Raw genomic sequence first — 7361 nt, 5'->3', positions numbered from 1 at the left:
TTATTCTTATCGTAAAGAGTTTTATATTTAGTACAATAAAAATATTAAATCACATGTAAATGTATTATGCAAGCCAAAATTAGTAGCATACACATGTTAACATTTCCAATCGATACATTATGAATTTATCGTTAATATGAGTTCATTTTCAAACTGTAAAAGAACAAAAAAGAAAAATGTGTTGAGGTGTGAAAAGTGAAAAAAATACAGTATGTGTTTCATAGATCAGTTTGTCTGTAAACAAAGCCTTCAAACCGCTAGAACACATTATTATGTTATTAATGCAATGAAAACGTATCTTAAAACAATGGATTGCCTTACGAATAATGTAAAACTGCAGGTAGAATGCATACAAATCAACAAATAAGCTGTTCATACCTAAACTGTGCTAAAATAGTTCCCCTGTATGTATAAACAAATAGTTCACATAATAAAGGATTGACGTTTTGAAAAATACCACATTTAGAATGGCAAACTTCAAGCTAGTAATGTGGTAAACTTCGATGAAAATAGTTGGTCTCCCTGCAATTTACTCGATGAATTGCTTTCATTTAAAGGCTCACTATGCAATTTTCCAAAAAAAATTAATTCTTTCTTTCAAACTCAGATTAAACTAAATATGAAATAAATTATTGTTTTTACCTCCTTGTCAATTACGCAATTAATTACGTCAGACATTTCATCAAGTAATAATGATATATTCAAGACAAAGACAGTTTTCTTCTCTTAAGTTAACTAGTCTTTTCATTGTAAGAAAAGTTACCGGAATAATTATTGTAAATAGGGAAGTGAATATAAAGTACGTCTATACAGAGGGGAAGACAACGGTTGTGAACAAGCTGTAATTTAGCGTAGTTCGGTTCTAAAAAGACAAAATGGTTACTAGACCGTAAGATGGACAACACCAATAACTGCTGACAACAAAAGAATAAAACTTAAGAGTACTTATATCTTACTTAATACAACGACATGGAAATGTCGGCAAATATTTGGTTGGACTGCCATTTCATTATTGACTTCGATTTTATTTAGTTAAGGTTGTCGTGTACAAACGGCATTCCATTCACTAACTGATTTTACTAGACAGGGTTGAAGGTAAAAATATTCGTCAGAAATCGAATATAGCAGAACTGGTATAGGTATTCAAATGAAGTAAATAATCTAAAGGAGAAGAGTTTTCGACTTAGTTTTCAAGAAAACAAAATTAATTCCCAATGAAATATAAAAGTATAGGTAAATCATATTTCAGACACACCAAATTTTATATTCGTAATATTGCATAGATGTACATGTAATTTATTTTATGATGGTTGTTTTCTCACGATAATTGTGTGACTCTATGTTCAGAAATATGGTTACAGTACCTATATGGGATAAACTTCCCATTTTATGGGGTATGGGGCAATCGGGCATGGGTAATGGGGTATTGGGGAATGGGTTGTGGGGGTGGGGCAATGGGGCTTTGGGAATGGAGGATGGGGCAATGGGGAATGTGGCATTGGGAATGGGATAAATGAATATGTCAATAGGAATGGGGCGAGTGAATAATTTTGATTGGTCAATCAAACAAATTGTTCTGCCTTTTTCCGCTAGCAACGTACCTGTCATAATTCTAAGACAGCAATTAAAATAATTTTTAAACAAGCTTGCTTTAGAGCATTTTGTAAAATATTAACCGGAAGTACATTTGTACAATATTTAATTTCTAGTCTTTTTTGATTGAAAATGTTCGCGCTCACACAATTTAAACAAAAATCATTTTGGAAAATTTATAATGAAATAATTTTGTGTCGGAGAAACTCGTATGATTTTAATATTGACAAATTAAAGAGTTATAGCGGTAATCAAAAGAATGTAATCCAGGGACAAAGACTAGACATGGACAACAGACATACACAACGAAGAACATAAAGTAACTAAAATCATACATACAAAGTAACAAAATTAAATGCGCAACTCGGACTCCACTAAAAACTGGGAGCATGGACCAGGTGCACCGGTAGGGTAAGTGTCCTCTGCTTTTCTAGAAACCCCCGCCGAGTTGCTCATAAAAAGTCAGATCCGTGGTAGAAAAACGAGGAAAGGAAAACTATGACCCGTTGAATAAATCAGTTTTCATGATGCTGATGGATACACCATAACGATCCACGAGTTCATGATGACGACCATAAAACTTCTGTAGTGATGACTTCAATCTGGTAGCAACATAACCCTGTTCCAGAAGCCTATTTGTTAGATTTCTAGCGCGATACAAAAGCGTAGTTTCGACAAGCTCTGGCATAACGTATGATTTGGGATATAATTACTCCATATGCAGGAGCCGAAGAGATGTTGCCACAGATGAAAGGAAAGTTAAACACATTGAGCAATAATAACAAGATCATTAAAAAAAGAAATGTTGATTCCCTTTTAATTGGCAGAAATATGTCATTCGTCGCAATCTCGAAAAGGATAACAATATTGCTATTTTTTATATCTTATAATTATAAGAATTTTAGACCGTTGTTGAAATTGAAACTGTTCGCATCCTTACAATCTGCAGAAATATGTCATTTTTGAGTAATTTAACTGAAATCAATAAGTCACAGCCAAACATATGATGCTATTTTGACCACTTTAACGTTTTAAACAATATACGACCATTAAGGATATTTCAAGTGTATGCAATCATTCAATTTGCAAACAAATATCTCATTTTCAAGAATTTTGTCTGAAATATATGTATCACAGCCATCAACATAATAATGATATGGACAATTTTTACACTTTTTACAATAATTGTAGACTAAAAGGTATATTCGCACACATACACTTTGCAAAAATATGTCATTTTGAAGGTTTTTGACTGAAATATAAGTGTTGCAACCACAAACTGGATACTAATATTGCCATTTTTAATATTTTTAACAATAATTTGGGACCATTGTTGAAATTAAAATTGTTCACACTCTTACAATCTGACGAAATATGTCATTTTTGAGAAATTTGATACACAGCCATACATATGATGTTTATTTTGACGATTTTAACAAATTTATCTTTTTAAACAATTACACAAGACCATTAAGGTAATTTTAAGTTTTTGCACTCATTTAATTTTGCAAAAAATATCTCATTTTTTAGAATGTGGTTTGAAATATATGTACAACAACACGCAACAAATCTTATATGGACAATTTTAACATTTTTAAGAATAATTTTACAAATCAAATTCATTCACAATTTATACATATATCTATAGTTTTAAGAATAGTTTGCATGAATATTTGAGTGGCGATAATACATGTACACAATGGAAATATCGCGTGATTTCGGTAATCATCGAACTCGCCGGCGAGATCCTAAAGTCAATATTGATTGCACAAAACTTTCTGCATTTTAATGCATTATATGTGTTTGTTAAAACATTTACTTCACTTTATCTTTTCGGAATGGGGAAAGGCATCGGACAACGGGGAAATAAGTCGATGCAATGGGGGATGCAAGGGTCTCTCGTGGAAAAGTATCGGACTTCAATAATATATGTAATATTTGTAGCAAATCGGGTATCAGTATACAGGAAAATGATTCCGAAATCGAACTAGGCAGGTGTAACATGCACAATTTCAACTTGAAAGTCGTTACAAGCGTTTGAAAGGCGATACTCCGAGGTACCTCTAAATCTCCAACTTCTCTCTGATCCCAAACCAAAAACATATCAATATCCAAATAAAAAAGAAGAGGGTTGCGGGGTCAGAAGAAATTCGGACTAGGGGATGGGGTAATGGAGGATGGGGCTATGGGGCATGGGGCAATGGGGCATGGCGCAATGGGGTATGGGGCAAATGGGAAGATTATCCCATATAGGGACTGTATGCTGTTGGTATATTTTCTGTTAACTATTCTATACTATAACGTCCCATGAACCCCCTAACAAAACACAATCGAACTTAAAGCAGAAGGAAAACAAAATTTTCAATTCTCAGATGTAGTTCACGAATAAAGATTTTGCCCTCAAAATTCGAGAAAAAAAACATTCCTCGATTATAGATAGTAAAATGTCAATGACTTTTCAAATTTATGTAACTTGGCAGTAAAATACTTAAGTAAACAAAAATGCGAAAAATCAGATATTCAAATTTTAATTGGTACAATTTTTGTATAGGGTAATCTTCTTATTCTATGTAATGTAATATTTGGGGTAGTGAATGGGAAATTTGGATACATTGTAGTGTTGGGCATTTTAAATGGAGAGGATGGTAAAATTAGTTTTTTAAGTATTTATTTATATGAAAAATATCAAAATCAATTAAAAATAATATATGGTATATGGTATAATTTGAAAGTTCATACCATTCAAGAGCTGTAAGCGAAAAAATGTTTTTGTTTTACCGTCTATATACTGGATTCCTTAACTCCACAAGAACCCATACAAAAAACGTTACATAGATGGATATGCAAATTGTACCACCAAACCTCTTTCAAAACCTTTCACTTCTATACTCACCGCTGTAAAAGTGGGTTTGCGGTCCTACCACAACACTTGTTACTCCCGTAGTGGTATTAATTCAATGTGGATCCTAAAAAAAATCGAAAAAAATTCTTTTGGAGACAATCAGTTCAAAACTATTATCAGATATAATAGCATTTAAAACCTACGAATTTTCAACACTGTATACTTCTATTCCACATACTCAGTTAAAATCCCGACGTAAAGAACATTATACATCGTTGTTTTTCAAAAAAAAAAAAAAAGATGGTACACCTAGATACAAATATATAGTTCTTTGTAGAGATTCCTCATACTTTGTGAGAAATAATTCCAAATCATCTTCTAAATATACGGAAGAATATGTTTACAAAATGCTGGAATTTTTAATCGACAACATATTTGTCCAGTGTGGTGGACGCTTTTTTCAACAAACGGTCGGCATTCCAACGGGTACAAATTGTGCTCCTCTACTTGCTGACATTTCTTTCACTCTTATGATGCTGACTTTATAGCTGATCTGTTCCGAAAGAAAGAATATCGTTTTGCTATATCCTTTAATCTCAGTTTACGCTATATAGATGACGTATTATCTTTAAACAATTCTAATTTTGGGGGATTGATACATCGCATCTACCCCAAAGAACTTGAGATAAAAGATACTAGACACTGTGAAGTCAGCCTCATTTCTTGACCTACACTTAGAAATCGATGGTAAAGGAAAACTTTTGACCAAGCTTTACGACATACGTGGTGACTTTTCATTTAAAATTCTCAACTTTCCTTTCATCTTTGGCAACATCCCTTCAGCACCTGTGTATTGAGTATTCATATCACAAATCATACGTTATGCCAGAGCTTGCTGAGACTACGCAGACTTTTTGTATCGCGCTAGAATTCTAACAAATAGGCTTCTAGAGCAGGGTTATGTTGCTACAAGATTGAAGTCATCGCTACAGAAGTTTTATGGTCGTCATCATGAACTCGTGGATCGTTATGGTGTATCCATCTGCGCCATGAAAACTGATATGTTCAACGTGTCATAGTATCCCTTTCCTCTTTCGTCTACGCCGGACTTGTTTTTATAAGAGCAACTTGGCGGTTGATTCTAGAAAAGCAGAGGACGCTTACCCTACCGGTGCACCTGGTCCATGCTCCCAGTTTTTAGTGGAGTCCGAGTTGCTGATTTGCTTTTGTTACTTTGTATGTATGATTTTAGTTACATTCTCTTCTTTTGAACTTAATGATTTCATTTAAAGCTAAATGGTCTTCTGAGTCTAAACTCTTCCTCTTCTTGAGGAAAGGCTACAACATCTGTCTTTGAATCGGTTCTATTTTCTCTCTCTGCTCTAGGAGTACTAGTGACAGAATAGGATGCAGTGCTATCTACCTCATCCATGCTTTGAATGGTTGAAATAATGACGACTATGTATATTACATTGGCAAAACTTGTTTCCATAATCTTCGAAATCTTTCCCAGGTTCAGATGATATTCGACTGTTATCTGTCTAGCAGATTGGGGATTTTAAAGATAAAAATATCGGCAAAAAATATCAAAGCGTCAGCAGTGGGGTACTTCAAACACGTGAAAATCATAAAACATGTCCTAAGCGTAAATATATAAAACAGAGACGATCGACAAACACTATGTAGCTAACCAACTACAAAAAGGTTACAAACACCAGCCATTTTGCGACTGAGTATTATCCGGTAACATACACCAACAATGAAGAAGCTCTCCGACAAATACTATTCATAATAGGACAAAAAACATTTATTTCAAGTAAGTATGGTGATGTTAACGTAATAACTAATTAGTAGTGGAAACATCCGGAAATGACAACATTAGATTATGGTAACACTACCTGTGGATAATACGTCATTAAGTTAAAGTCAGGTGAAGAGGTGTGTACTTTCATATTAATATCAGCTCAGAATACCATATGATATATCACTTTTTTATATCAAGATATTCTTTTTATACGTTCGTCGCTGGGATTTACTGTACACTCTTAAAAATCCCTATATGCATTCAAAATTAAACTAATACTTCAAAACTGATTTCAACATACAATAAAATAAACAGGCCTGATTGATGGAGGCATTCCTAATTGCAGTCAGATGATACTTAATTGCACGTATGACCAATTATTTGCTCTTGAACCTGGTTAAACAAAGCAATAATGGCGACCAATGGCCCGTAACATTCATTCATTCATTTCGTAAGCGATCGGCATATACAGCCTTCACAGATTTATTCGAGTTTAATAGATGAATATTTAGGCTACTTGTATAGAAACAAAATATGTCCATCATTTTGTTTTAATTATTTTTGTCGAACGCTTAACATTTTGACCACCTGAAGGGGTTAACCAAGAACTGATACAATAGTATTCATCTTTGAATGGAGAACTTATATGATGATATAAACAAGTGTGCATTATTCTAATCCCTATTCCTAGTCTTAATGCCCTGTAAGTAATGTACTAGTTTTTGTTATATATTCCTTTTTAAAATTTCATCATGTCCCTTTTTGCAGTGCTATGTATAAAAAACCCAAAATAAATAACTTATCGAGATACTGTATACTGATATGACTACTAATTATACCGAAGTCATATAAGTAAAAGGTCGAATGTGTCAATTTATTAAACAAAAATACCAAAAATAACTATGGAAACAGCTGCAATCAAAACGGCAACACTAACTGCTTGAAAATGCATTTTAAACCATTCCTAAAACATTACGCAGTTATCGCTTTAATATACTTAAATACAATATAATGTAAAATACCTAAATCTATTTATTTTTGCATGATTTCCTAGTGTTAAATACAGATTTTCGTGTGATAAAGTACATTTTACATTAAAGATTCATGCTTTTAATCGTTTTA

Source organism: Perna viridis, chromosome 2, assembly GCF_037379345.1.
Source record: "Perna viridis isolate PV_CMFRI_1.1 ecotype Kerala chromosome 2, ASM3737934v1, whole genome shotgun sequence".
NCBI lineage: Eukaryota > Metazoa > Mollusca > Bivalvia > Mytilida > Mytilidae > Perna > Perna viridis.
Note: the sequence above shows the minus strand (reverse complement) of the source record.